Raw genomic sequence first — 13793 nt, 5'->3', positions numbered from 1 at the left:
TGCATATAGTATAGAAAGTAAATTCTTGATATGTATTCATTTCACAAGTATGCTGAGTATGTTTTGTTTGTGTTGTCAGTCACTTTCTGTACAGAAAAAGATTTTTATTTCAGAGCAGTTTCCATACCAACAAGAAGTCAATGTTATGCAATATTGTCCCACAAGCTACCATATACAGTATTTATCAAACTTTGGAGTATTTTTAGGAATAAGGAAAATTCTGTATTTTTTCTATTGCTTTGAATTGTGTTTACAGAGTTTGTTGACTCATACTCCTGTGAAACCATTGGTCATGTTTGGATGCCATAGTTGACAAATTAGTTTTGACTATAGCTGCATTTTTTAATCACTCTCCTTATTTCTTTTCAGGGATCCCTCATGAAACTGCATAGAATAACAAAAACTTTCTAAAGTTTTAAAAACAAGCCAGGGAGAGTCATTTTTAAGACTGTAGATGGGCATTGGGAGAAAACTAGTCTATGCATGTTGTCATTTTGAAAAAGCAAAAAGGTTTTTATCTTGTCCTAAATCTGAAGATAATCAGGAAATGCCTGAGAGATCATGCAGGGGATTCATGTTGTCTCATAAAGGGAGAAATCAACTTGAATGACAGATATTACAGGGGTTCAGAACTTTGTGCAAAATTACTACCTGCAAAAACATGCACGTGATCGTATGATACCTATCAAGAGAGTTTGCAGTCCTTGGTACTGCCAGAATGCATGTGTTGAACGTGCAAGCTGACACGTGGCAGGGTCTGCTGTGCCCAACCTGGTCTCCCACAGGTGACACTCAAGAAATGGTGCTCAGTGCCTGGTGCTTTTTTTTTTTTTTTTTTTAGCACAGTTACTCTACAGTCCCCAGTCCCCTCAGTGTTGTACCTGCTCCCATGTCTGCTTCTGCTTGGTCAGCTCTTTGCTCCTCCAAACCTTGTCTTTTTTTCTCCAGTCCCAGTCCTGCTCTGTTCTTGTGTCTGCACAGGGCAGTCTGACTTTTTCCCACACAGTGCAGCACCCCCACTACCAAAACCCTGTCAATTTATCCCAATATGTGTGTGTGTAATTTATTTATTTTTTTATAATCATTAACACACCAAAAGGGGAAGCAAGTAGGGCATCAACTAATGCTGTAGAAGTTTGTACCTTCTTTTCAGTAGCCTTATTGTTTTTACAATAACTAAGACAACAGAATCCCAACCTTGAGAAGCTGTAGATATTATGGCAATGAAAATTACTTTGAAGTCGTGGTAAACAGTGCCGGGAAAGAAGTAAGAGAAAGGAGATCTTGAACACTATTGTTGGCATGATCTGGAAGTACCAGACACATCAAAGAATAATACTTTTATTAAAAGCAAATGTTAATTATGGATTAACAAGGAAAGTTCTTTCTAACCTTCTGTACTAATGTAAGTTGCTTTTTTGAAATCTTTAATTAATCTTACAGGTGGAGAAAGGAACCCTTAGGCTATTGTATTTAATAGTCTGCATTTTTTGGAAAAGAATGTGTTAAGATGTCAAAATGGAAAGAGGAGTTGAAAACTGATAATTCAACTGTTAGGACACAGGCATTTCTCCTAAGCCTAACCTAGGACTGATCACATATCAGTGAATGGATTTCTGTATCAATGATAAAAACTGGTGTGACTACCTCCTTAAGTGGTACTTCTCATCCTTCTTTAGTACTCACATTCCCATTTAAGTCAAGAAGGACTTAGCACTTATGTCTTTATAGTCTGCATTAGACTGCAACATTACAGTGGTCAAAGCAAATTAAGAACAACAGCATATTAGCTTTAATGTTTCTGCCATGCTTAAGCAGACATTCCTAATAGTCAGGTTGTGTTACTATGGTATCCTGTTAGTTTTTTCTCTTTTTGTTCGGCATCAGGATATGTCTGGAAAAAGGAATTACTTCTCATAATTGGTGATGAGTTCTTCTATCAGTTCCTATTAGAGTTTTAAATGAATACTAAATACTTTGTGGTAGTGAAGGAATGGTAAGAGAAAGGAAGAGTAAGGAACTGATAGATGTTTTTACAGGATTGGTTTTTTCTTATTTTAAGTTGTCCTTTTCTTCTTTCTCTCTCAGTTCTGTATAGGCAAAAGTGCATTTATATTCTCAGATATATATATGTCTGAGCACTTAGCAAGGGAAAAAGGAAATGTCTCCTATTTAATATAATTAATACTACTTTAACTGAGTTAATTGAAACTTCCAGATTGGGAGGGCATGTCCTGGGTAGATAATGGAAAAAAAAAATCTTCTAAAGATTGTTTAGCTGAAGTTGTAAATCTTGTATATGTTTCATCTATTAATTTTTGCTTGTTTCTGAATTTTTTAGTAAATCTAAAATTTAAGTAGCTCTATAACATGTTGCCACAGAAAAGTACAGATAACCTAATTGTACAGTAACTTTGAAGGGCTTTAGTAGCAAATCAGTGACTGATTCTATAACACATTTCATCCTGTAGGCATAAGGTGTGTAACTTCCATTTGAATAAATAATCAATATAAACATTCATCAAGTGCCAAAATATATTCTAGTTGATTTAATTCTAGAGGCATCTGAAGTTTAGCATTGTTATTGGAAAAAAATTCTAATTACCCCAGTAATTAGGTAAAATCATAATTTCTCCAACTAGTTCAATGAACGGGACTATGGTTTTTTTTGCCTCAGTGTAGAGAGCTTGTTATTCAGCAAAGCTGTAGTTTCAGTTAAAACATGGAAAGAAAAGACTAACTCTGGTTTATCAGAAGTGATAAAAAAAATGCAGGTAAGCTTTATTAATGCTGTTTCTTACCTAACTGTAATGTCTATGACTGTGTCTTGGTTTTATTGACAATGTGTACCAGAAGGCAGGACCTCCAATGGATTAGAAACCTCTCCCTCTGAATTACGAAATTTTGAAATTATGAGGTGTTCGAGTGAAGTATACAAATGAATAACGGTTTTACTAAAGACAGGGAACAAAAGAGAGCAAAACAACAACCAAACAATAACATAGAAAATGTCACCTAAGACTATTCCCGGCGGCGCAGTCCCGGCATGGTCACATGATCACAATGTAGCTGGGGCAAAGCTGTGGCCGCATGAGCAGGCAACACGTGAAGTTCACAAAGGGAAACTCCTCAGTTCCTCCAGCGCAGTTGCAGCAGTGGCAGTGGCACTGAGGCAGCATGGTCGAAAAGCGGCAGTGGGATGGCTCTGGGCAGAGACAGCATCAGTCCTGCAGGTGCTGCACAGTGCTGAGGCGGTGTGGTTGAAAAGTGGTGGCGGCTATGGCAGTCAGAGCAGAAGAAGAAGCAGCTGCAACTCCAGTGGTTGGAGCGGCAGCAGAAGTGTCTGTGGTGCCATTGGTCGGAGCAGTGGCAGAAATGGCAGTGGCACCAGCGGTTGGTGACTTCCTGGGTTCCATCCCAGGAGGGAGAGAGAGCAAACTGAAACTGCTGGCCCTTTTTATTCCCCCCAGTTCCCGTGGGATCTTCGTTCCAGGGATCCCCCCTCAGTTCTCACGGTATTTTCGCTTCAGGGATCCCGTCTCCTCTGCCACCTGCCCCCGCCCCTCCATGGCTTCCCAGCAGCTGCCGCTGCCCCCTCCATGCCTTCCTTTAAAACCGCATGATGAAAAGGAAAAATTCAACAAGAAAATCTAAACCACAGCAGTCAGACACATATACGTACCCTGCAAAGTACTCTGGTTTGTCTTTGTGAAACATTGCTGAACAATCAGCAGAAATATGCAGGCTGTCTCATCGAACAAATTGAGGCTATTTTAGTTGGGGCTATATGATTGTTGTATTGATAGCGAAGGAGAGTAGCCACTCAAGGCTGAACTTTTACTGACACTCACCCTCACTTTAGTTGTATAGTTTTAGTCTACCTTTTACATATGAAAATCTTAACCTGTTGTCGTGGTTTAACCCCAGCAGGCAACTAAGCACCACACAACTGCTCACTCACTCCTGCTAGGTGGGATGGAGGAGAGAATCGGAAAAGTGAGAAAACTTGTGAGTTGAGGTAAAGACAGTTCAAGAGGTAAAGCAAAGGCAGCACAATCAAGCAAAGCAAAACAAGGAATACATTTAATACTTCCCATTGGCAGGTAAGTGTTCAGCCATCTCCAGGAAACCAGGGTTCCATCATGTGTTAACAGTTATTTGGGAAGACAAACGCCATTACTCTTAATGGCCCCCATTTCTCCTTCCCCCAACTTTATATGCTGATTATAATGTCATATGGTATGGAATATCCCTTTGGAGTCAGCTGTCCTGGATGTGTCCCCACCCAACTTCTTGTGCAACCCCCAGCCTACTCGCTGGTTGGTTGGTGTGAGAAGCAGAAAAGGCCTTCAACTCTGTATGAGCGCTGCTCAGCAATAACAAAAATATTCTTGTATCATCAGCACTGTTTTCCATACAAATCCAAAACACAGTCCCATACTAGCTACTATGAAGAAAATTAACTCTATCCCAGAAAAAAATCCATCACACGTGATCTCCTTTTACGATTAGGTGACCCGCCTGGTGGATGAGGGAAGGCTGTGGATGTGTCTACCTGGACTTCAGCAAAGCCTTTGACACCGTCTCTCACAGCATGCTCCTGAAAAAGCTGGCAGCCCATGGCTTGGACAGGGGCACCCTGTGCTGGGTCAGGAACTGGTTGGATGGCCGGGCCCAGAGGGTGGTGATCTTTACTGATGATTTAGATGAGGGGATTGAGTCCATCATCAGCAAATTTGCAGATGACACTAAGCTGGGGGGGAGTGTTGATCAACTGGAAGGCAGGAGGGCTCTGCAGAGAGGACCTGGATAGGTTGGAGAGTTGGGCTGATTCCAACGGAATGAGGTTCAACAAGGTCAAGTGCCGGGTCCTGCACTTTGACCACAACAACCCCATGCAGCGCTACAGACTGGGCACAGAGTGGCTAGAGAGCAGCCAGGCAGAGAGGGACCTGGGAGTTTGGATTGATAGGAAGCTGAACATGAGCCAGCAGTGTGCCCAGGTGGCCAAGAAGGCCAATGGCATCCTGGCCTGTATCAGGAACAGTGTGGCCAACAGGTCCAAGGAAGTGATTCTTCCCTTGTACTCAGTGCTGGTGAGGCCACACCTGGAGTACTGTGTCCAGTTCTGGGCCCCTCAGTTCAGGAAGGATATTGAGGTGCTGGAGCAGGTCCAGAGGAGAGCAACTAAGCTGGTGAAGGGACTTGAGCACAAGTCCTATGAGGAGAGGCTGAGGGAGCTGGGGCTGTTCAGCCTGGAGAAGAGGAGGCTCAGGGGAGACTTCATCACTCTCTACAACTACCTGAAAGGAGGTTGTAGCCAGGTGGGGGTTGTTCTCTTTTCCCACGCAACTATAAGCAAGACAAGAGGACATGGTCTTTAGCTCTGCCAGGGGAGGTTTAGGTTAGATATTAGAAAGAATTTCTTTAAGAGAGGGTAATCAAACATTGGAATGGGCTACCCAGGGAAGTGGTAGATTCTCTGTCCCTGGAGGTTTTTAAGACAAGACTGGATGTGGCACTCAGTGCCATGGTCTAGCAACTGCAGCGCTAGTGGATCAGGGGTTGGACTTGATGATCTCAGAGGTCCCTTCCAATTCAGCTGATTCTATGATTCTATGATTTTTAGGATTTTTAGCTTTTATAGATTTTAAAGTAGTTGTGTAGTAAATATAGATTTTTAGTATAGTCTTATAGTCTCTCACACTTTAGTAGTTAACACTTACCAAACCCCATTCCCCACTGTAGTGGTTTGAACCTTGTTTTCCCCCAGAGGCTAAGAAAAGTGGTAACCCCCAGGGGTGGAAACCCCTGGAAGTTTTGAAGTTCTGCCCAATGAGCGCTCCTGCAGAAATGTAAACATATCACAAGCACCGGAAGAGTTGTAGTTTGGTTGTTAGAAGAAGTAGCCATGTTGTAGTAGCCACGAGGAAAGGGGTCCAGAGCCCCTCGGGGCCTCTGGGGCCCCCCAGCCCCAGTTGGGGGCTACAGAGACTTGGAACAGTGTTAAGCTGGACTATGTGTCTGGAGCTGTGAGCTGGGGGATGTTTTCCATCTTGAGTGAGCAGAGACAGAGCAGAAGCGGCGGCAGCGTCCAGAGGTTATGGCTAAGAGCCAGGACAGATAAGAACTGAACCGGAGGAAGCAGCAGAAGCTAGCAGCAGAGCTACGGAGTTCTGGGGGTAAGAACTGATATTAGACCCCCCAAACTCCTTGAGACCTCCTGGAAGGAGGAAGATGATGGACTCTTACTTGAAAGAGCCTTGGAGTGCTACAGCACTTGCAGAGAGGAGCTGAGAAACTCGGTCGTCCTGAGAGCTGAGCCAGGACGGTGTGGGAGGTTGGCCTTGGGGACCCTCCCTTGCTGCAAGCTACAAAGAAACTCGCAGCCTGAGACAGGGCACAGAGGCCCTGCAAGGAGTTTGAATCTCCTGGAGATACCAGACCGTCACGAAGACCCCCCTGCGTCTCGTGATATGACCGTGGTGGAGCGACCTTTGTCTGGGGTCAACGCAGCCCACGGAAGACCCCTTCGGTTGATTGACGACGGGGCCGAGGAGGGTTGGATACCCCCTCGTGAGTGCTGGCGGAGATCCAGCTATCAGTTGCTGCTGCATGCATGAGATGAGGAGGACCTGCTGCCTTAGAAGAGACTCCTGCTTTGGGACTGGAAGGGATCTGTCCTTCTTTCCCTCCTGGACTTTTATTTGGAGGGGAGAAGAGATCTGATCCATTGTGAATACTATATGTCATGGTAGAGAGATAGTTGTGATTGTGTGTATAATGTGTTATAGTATTTATTTGTACAGTCATTGTAATATATTCCCTTTCCCCCATTCTGAGTCTGGTTGTGTTTTGTCTGGAAAAAACCCATCTCACATTAGGTTGAGATGTGGGAGGGGGGATGGAGCTAGGGAATTGGATTTTGGGGCTATCTCAAACCATGACACCCATATCGAATTTTCTAAATTCACGGTTAAGAACCATTGTAAAACAAAACTACCAGGCACTCTAACAGAAGAATTGAATGGCTTTAGATCAACTTGTGGCCTCCAAAGGTGGTGTATACACAAGGATCAGACTCCAATTTGAATAATACTGTCAAAATACCAGATGGTGCAATGACTACTGTATTTTTGTTATCTTCTGTCCTTTGTTGCCTTTTAGGTTTCTTTTACTGTTAATTTAATTGTTAGATTGCTGCCTCTTTCTTACAGGTCTAAGTGGGACCAAATTTTCTCCTTTTGCAGGTGTCCCATAAGGAGGTGATACGGCAGGAGAATTGAAAGCTCATTGTTTTTACTACATTGATTGTCTTGAAGTTTGCAATGTTCATATTTGTACATATTTTGTCCCAGCAGTTTGGCAGCATTTTGTGAGCATCATGTGGAATATCTGTGTCTCCTCTCTGATTACTGCAGCTTGTGAGAGATTCCTCCCTGGCTTGATTTGAGAAATCCACACGGGATTTCATGTGATAGTGAGATCAAATTTATCTACCTTATTTGTCTCCAAAATGTTTTGTCATTCAGTGTCATCTAAGAGAGTATGAAATGCTGAGCTTCACAGAAGAGTCCTGTGTTAGGAGGCAAGGGGGGGTAAGAAGGTGGCTGCAGCACTGCAAATGAGGGACTGGTTTTGTGGTCCCATGGGACCTGAATTACATTTTACACGCAATCTTTGAGACAAACTGGTAACATGATATGTTTTGATTGTTTAAATGATTAGTTTAGATTGTTCCTAGTTTTACTGTGATACACCTGTTTTGTTGGTGTTCATTATAGGCACATATACATAGAATCAACCGGGTTGGAACAGACCTCTGAGATCATCAAGTCCAACCCTTGATCCAACACCGCTGTGGTTACTAGACCATGGCACTAAGTGCAACATCCAGTCACATCTTAAAAACCTCCAGGGACAATGAATCCACCACCTCCCTGGGCAGCCCATTCCAATGTCTGATTACTCACTCCGTAAAAAATTTCTTCCTAATATCCAACCTAAACCTCCCCTGGCAGAGCTTAAGACCATGCCCTCTTGTCCTAATGGTGGTTGCCTGGCAGAAGAGACTGACCCCACCTGGCTACAACCTCCTTTCAGGCAGTTGTAGAGAGTGATGAGGTCTCCCCTGAGCCTCCTCTTCTCCAGGCTAAACAACCCCAGCTCCCTTAGCTGCTCCTCATAGGACTTGTGCTTGAGTCCCTTCACCAGCCTCATTGCTCTTCTCTGGACCTGCTCCAGCACCTCAATATCCTTCCTGAACTGACCCAGCACAGAGTGCCCCTGTCCAAGCCATGGGCTGCCAGCTTTTTCAGGATAATGCTATGAGTATCCACATAAGTGAACCTAACCCAATACATGAGGATGCTTTTATAGCATGGAGGCAAGAGGCACCTGCACTGCCACTCCATGAGGTGGAGATGATTGACTGTAGTCTGGGCAGACTGTGGCAGGATGGCCTGTCCCCAATAAGGCCTGGAATCTGTTCAGAGAATGCAAGCTCTCTGTGATGAGCTACTGGCAGGGACTGGGTGCTGTTTGGTGTTGCATCAAACTCCAGACGCAGCCTGCTTTTGTTAAGCTCCTAACTGGTCTATAGATTTGCGACTGGCAGTCAGTCACTTTATACTGTAAAAGCTCAGTTCCACTCACACAGTCATGATGCAGGAATTCCAAGATTTGGGGTTCCTTTGAAATTGTCATCGGACAGAGAGTCACTCTTCATTAACTGTCAAAGCACAAATAAACAGGATTTGCCAAGAAACATCTATGATGTGTGTTCAGGCCTTGCCTATGGCCTTACTGAAGATCTGCATATGACCAAGGCAGAGAAACAGTATAAGTCCCTATATTCACATAAGGGAAGGTTAATTGGCAAAATTGTTTAATGGTTTAGGCTCTGCTTTGCAGGAACTGCAAAGATTCGTCATGTCATCTAGACCCATGGGACTGGACACTCCAGTTCATCTGTTCCAGTTTTGAGACTGAGCCTATGTTAAATGATGGGACTGTGAACCCCTGCAAGCCAAGTGCAAAGAACTATTTCAAGTTCTGCTGACCACCTGTCATGGTTTGAGATAGCCCCAAAATCCAATTCCCTAGCTCCATCCCCCCTCCCACATCTCAACTTAATGTGAGATGGGTTTTTCCAGACAAAACACAACCAGACTCAGAATGGGGGAAAGGGAATATATTACAATGACTGTACAAATAAATACTATAACACATTATACACACGATCACAACTATCTCTACCATGACATATAGTATTTACAATGGATCAGATCTCTTCTCCCCTCCAAATAAAAGTCCAGGAGGGAAAGAAGGACAGATCCTTTCCAGTCTCTCAGGGCAGCAGCTTCTTTTAAGGCAGCAGGTTCTCCTCATCTCATGCATGCAGCAGTAACTGGATTGTTGTAGCTGGATCTCTGTTCAATACACACAAGGGGGTCTCCAACCCCCTTGGCCCGTCGTCTCCAAAACGAGGGTCTTTTCTCTTCCGTGGACTGCGTAGCAGGGACAAGCTTGCGTCACCACGTCATACCACGAAGCTCAGGGGTCTTCGTGGCAGTCCCTTTCCTCAGGGGATTCAAATTCCCCTTTGCAGAGCTCTGTGCTCTGTCTCAAGGCTGCTAGCTTAGCAGCAGCAGCGAGGGGGGGCCAAGGTCAACCCCCCCGCATTCCTTCTCCGTCCCGGTCCAGCTTCCCAGGACGCTCTGAGCTTCTCAGCTCCTCTCTGCAAGTGCTGTAGCACTCCAAGGCTCTTTCAAGCAAGAGTCCATCATCTTCCTCCTTCCAGGAGGTCTCAAGGAGTTTGGGGGGTTTGGTACAGTTCCTACCCCCAGAACTCTGAAGTTCTGCTGCGGGCTCTCTCTTCTGCTGCTTCCTCCGGTTCAGTTCTTATCTGTCCTGGCTCTTATCCAGAGTCTCTGGACACTGCCGCCGCTTCTGCTCTGTCTCTGTAGCCCCCAGCTGGGGCTGGGGGGGGGGGGCAGAGGCCCCGAGGGGCTCCGGACCCCTTTCCTCCTGGCTGTTACATCATGGCTACTTCTTCTAACCAAACTACCAAACTACAACTCTTCTCTTCCGGTGCTTGTGATATGTTTACATTTCTGTAGGAGCGTTCATTGGGCAGAACTTCAAAACTTCCAGGGGTTTCCACCCCTGGGGGTTACCACTTTTCAGCCTCTGGGGGAAAACAAGGTTCAAACCACTACACCACCCCATTCGTGGTCAAGGTTGCTGGCAAAGGACCTTGGATTCATTACTCCAGAGGGAAGAAAGCCTCTGCTCCTAAGACAAGTGGAACAACAGAGACTGTTACAGATGAAGAAAATTATGTTTAAACTGTTTTTCTGTGTGTATTGCCTAATCCTACTGGTAACTATGAATCAGGTTTAGAACCAAAATTTACATTTGACTTTAGTAACAATGTATCCAATATTCTTTATAAAAAGTAATTGCTGGACTTGCACTATGGATTTGGCTTAAATTTGGCAACAAGTTTAAATTCCACATCGGGCAATGCCTGAAAATGTCTCATTAGGTTTACGGAGATATCTTCTATAAACTTACTTCATAGTTACCAATTTGGACCTTGAATTCCGAAAAACTCGGTCCGAAAACCTGCTCAGAGACTTTTTTTTTTTATCTTTAAGCAGCAAGGTATTTATTCAACTTTGGGAGCAAGCCAGCTCGCGCTGGACAAACTTGTCAAACATTTAAGAGGGATAGCAGAATTATAGTTATTACTAGGACCAATGTTGGATGTATCAAATAGAGAAACACCTGTGTTGCCATGGGGGAATACCTTGTAAAGATGTCCCACCAATGATGTTCTCCTACTTGCTCTACCTTTGTCAATATGGTCTTTATACTTTCAGTATCATGTTTCACTTGCCAAAGCATACATTGGGTGGTTTTATTTACCTCTTGCACCATCTTTTCTATATCCAGGTGTTCAAGCATCTTCTGAAAAAGACTTATATCTGTTCTTATTTGTAATTTAGGTATATTGTGATACAACAAATAATTATTTGCAATTAATTGTTCAGTACTTATTGGAATTGTATAGTTAAAATCAGTCTATTATTTTAGTAAAATTACAAACACAAAATTAGTTCAATTTATAATTTCTTGAAAGATCTTTTCCAATAGAATCGGAATGCCCAATATAGGGTTGAGACCATGGTTACTCTAATGATCCAGCCCAGGTTATAGTCACCATACTCAATAAGATCCTAGTAGTCAGAGTCAGGTGAACTTGAGAGAGGTTGGTCCTATGGGTTCTGAGGTCCATGGTTTCTCAGGGGCTGTCTTGACTCGGGGGTAGTGAATCCAGGTGGGTCCTTCTTTTATCCGGACTGCTGTGAACGTGATCAGCAACACCTGGAAAGGTCCATCCCACTTTTCTTGCAGAGGGTCTCCTGAAAAATTCTTAACATATACTCAATCACCAGAAGTGAATGCATGTGCTTTACAATCAGGTTGCTTAATTTGGTTTTTCAACACCACAGCAGAATTCTTATTTAGTTGTTTCCCCACAGTTATGACATAATCATAAACATATTGATTGCCTATTTGTTCCAAAGCTTCACTGTTAATATTGTTCATTCCATAAGGTCTCTCATACAGAAATTCAAATGGACTTAGCTTTCCTTTAGACTATGGTTTGACCCTGATTCAAATTAAAACAATAGTTAAATGTTGGTACCAATACAAATTTGTTTCTTGACAGATTTTAACTGTTTGCTATTTAATGAAATGGTTCATCTTTTCTACTTGCCCACTTGCTTGGGGTCTGTAGGGCATATGCAGTTGCCGATCAATTTTCAATGCTTTACTTATTGCTTTTACCACTTCTGCACAAAAGTGTGAACCTCTATCTGAAGAGATACCCTTGGGTACTCCAAACCGTGGTATAATCTCATTTAACAAGACTTTAACCACTTCTCTTGACTTATTTGTTCTACATGGGAAAGCTTCAGGCCATCCAGAAAATGTGTCAGTCAAAACTAAGAGATAACAGAACTCCCCCTTTTCTTGGGAGCTCAGAGAAATCAATTTGCCTAATTTCACCTGGGAAATGCCCTTTGCTTATTGCCCCTTGGTGTATTTTTGTTCCAGTATTTCAGACAAAGTTCACATTGGGATGTGACTTGCTCTGTTGCGGTAAATAAATTTGGTCCTGCCACTCTGGTCCTTAAATGCTGATAGAGTGAGCCCAAGCCCCAATGAGTTTTATCATGTTCTGATTTTACAAATTGCCACACTAATTTTTCTAATAGTATTAACTGACCTGTTTTTAGTTAACCCCACCTATTGTCCAACAGTTTACCTCCGTTTTCATTTATGCACTTATAATCTGTTTCTTGATATTCTACCTGTTGATCTGTGTCTAGTCCTTCTAGCACTAAAGCTGCTACTGGTAGTTCTTTACTTCTTGCAGCAGCTAATTCAGCTTCTGTTTCAGTTTTTCTGTTTCTTATTTCCAGGACAGTGTTACCTTTCAGGTGTCCTCGGCAGTGCATAATTGCCACCTGAGAGAGGAGTTGTACAGCTTCTAGTAATTGTAGAGTTTCTTCAGTATATTTCACAACTTTTCCTTGAAGAGTTAAAAGTCCTCTTTCTTTCCAAATTGCTCCATGAGCATGAACTATGCCAAAGGCATATTTGGAGTCAGTCCAGGTGTTAATTTGTTTTCCTTTTGCCAATTCTAAAGTTCAAATGAGAACTATCAGTTCTGCTTTCTGGGCTGAGGTTCCTGCGGGCAAAGGATTTGATTTGATTACCTCAGGAGTGGTGGTCACAGCATACCCAGCCATCTTCACACCTTGTCTTATGAAACTGTTGCCATCGGCAAACCAGTCTTCTGCATCCAGAGGTGGTTCTTCTTTGAGGTCCAGGCAGTTGCAGTACTCTGCTTCAATGGTTTCCAGGCAGTCCTGCATGACAGGTGCAGTCGAGATTCTTCCTTCTAGGAATGAAGCTGGATTAACAATGTTAGTCACTTGAATGGTTATGTCATCTGATTCAGCCAGGATTACCTGATATTTCAGAAATCAGGAGGGTTCCCCTTCTGTTCCAGCACTGTAGATACTGTGTGGGACACTAACACAGTCATTTTCTGTCCCATTGTAAATTTCCTGACTTCTTCTATATTTATGATCATTGTTGCTACTGCCCTTAGGCAGATGGGCCATCATTTGCTTACTTCGTCCAATTGCTTGGAGAAGTCGGCTACTGCTCTTTATATGGCCCTAGTTGCTGAGCCAGGACCCCTAGAGCCATTCTTTGTCGTTCATGCGAGAACAACCAAAAGGGCTTCATTACATCAGGCAATGCCAATGCTGGAGTCCTTATGAGTTCTCATCTCAGTAGTTTGAAGGCTCCACTTGCTTCTGGGGTCCAGACTAGGTTGCCTTTAGCTATTTTCATCAGGTCATATAAAGGCTGTGCAATTAGCCCATACCGATATATTTATAAACAACATCAACCTGTCATTCGTAGAAAGGTTCGAAGGTTTCTCACCATCTGTGGTTTGGGTGTCTGGTAAATGACTTCCTTTCTTGTTGTCCCCAGAGATCGCTGTCCTCCAGATACTTCGTAATCCAGGTATGCCACTTGTTTCTGCACCGGCTGTGCTTTCTGTTGAGAGACTCGATACCCATTTAAGTCCAAAAAGTTTAAGAGGTTTACTGTCCATTGGACACATTCTTCTTGTTTTTCAATAATAATCAGTAGATCATTCACATATTATAAAAGTACACCCTCTCCCAGTGGTGACTGCC

This window comes from Corapipo altera, unplaced genomic scaffold (genome assembly GCF_003945725.1).
Source record: "Corapipo altera isolate COAL_440 unplaced genomic scaffold, ASM394572v1 61242, whole genome shotgun sequence".
NCBI classification, from domain to species: domain Eukaryota; kingdom Metazoa; phylum Chordata; class Aves; order Passeriformes; family Pipridae; genus Corapipo; species Corapipo altera.
The sequence above is the reverse complement of the archived record's forward strand: the minus strand, read 5'-3'. Positions refer to the sequence as shown.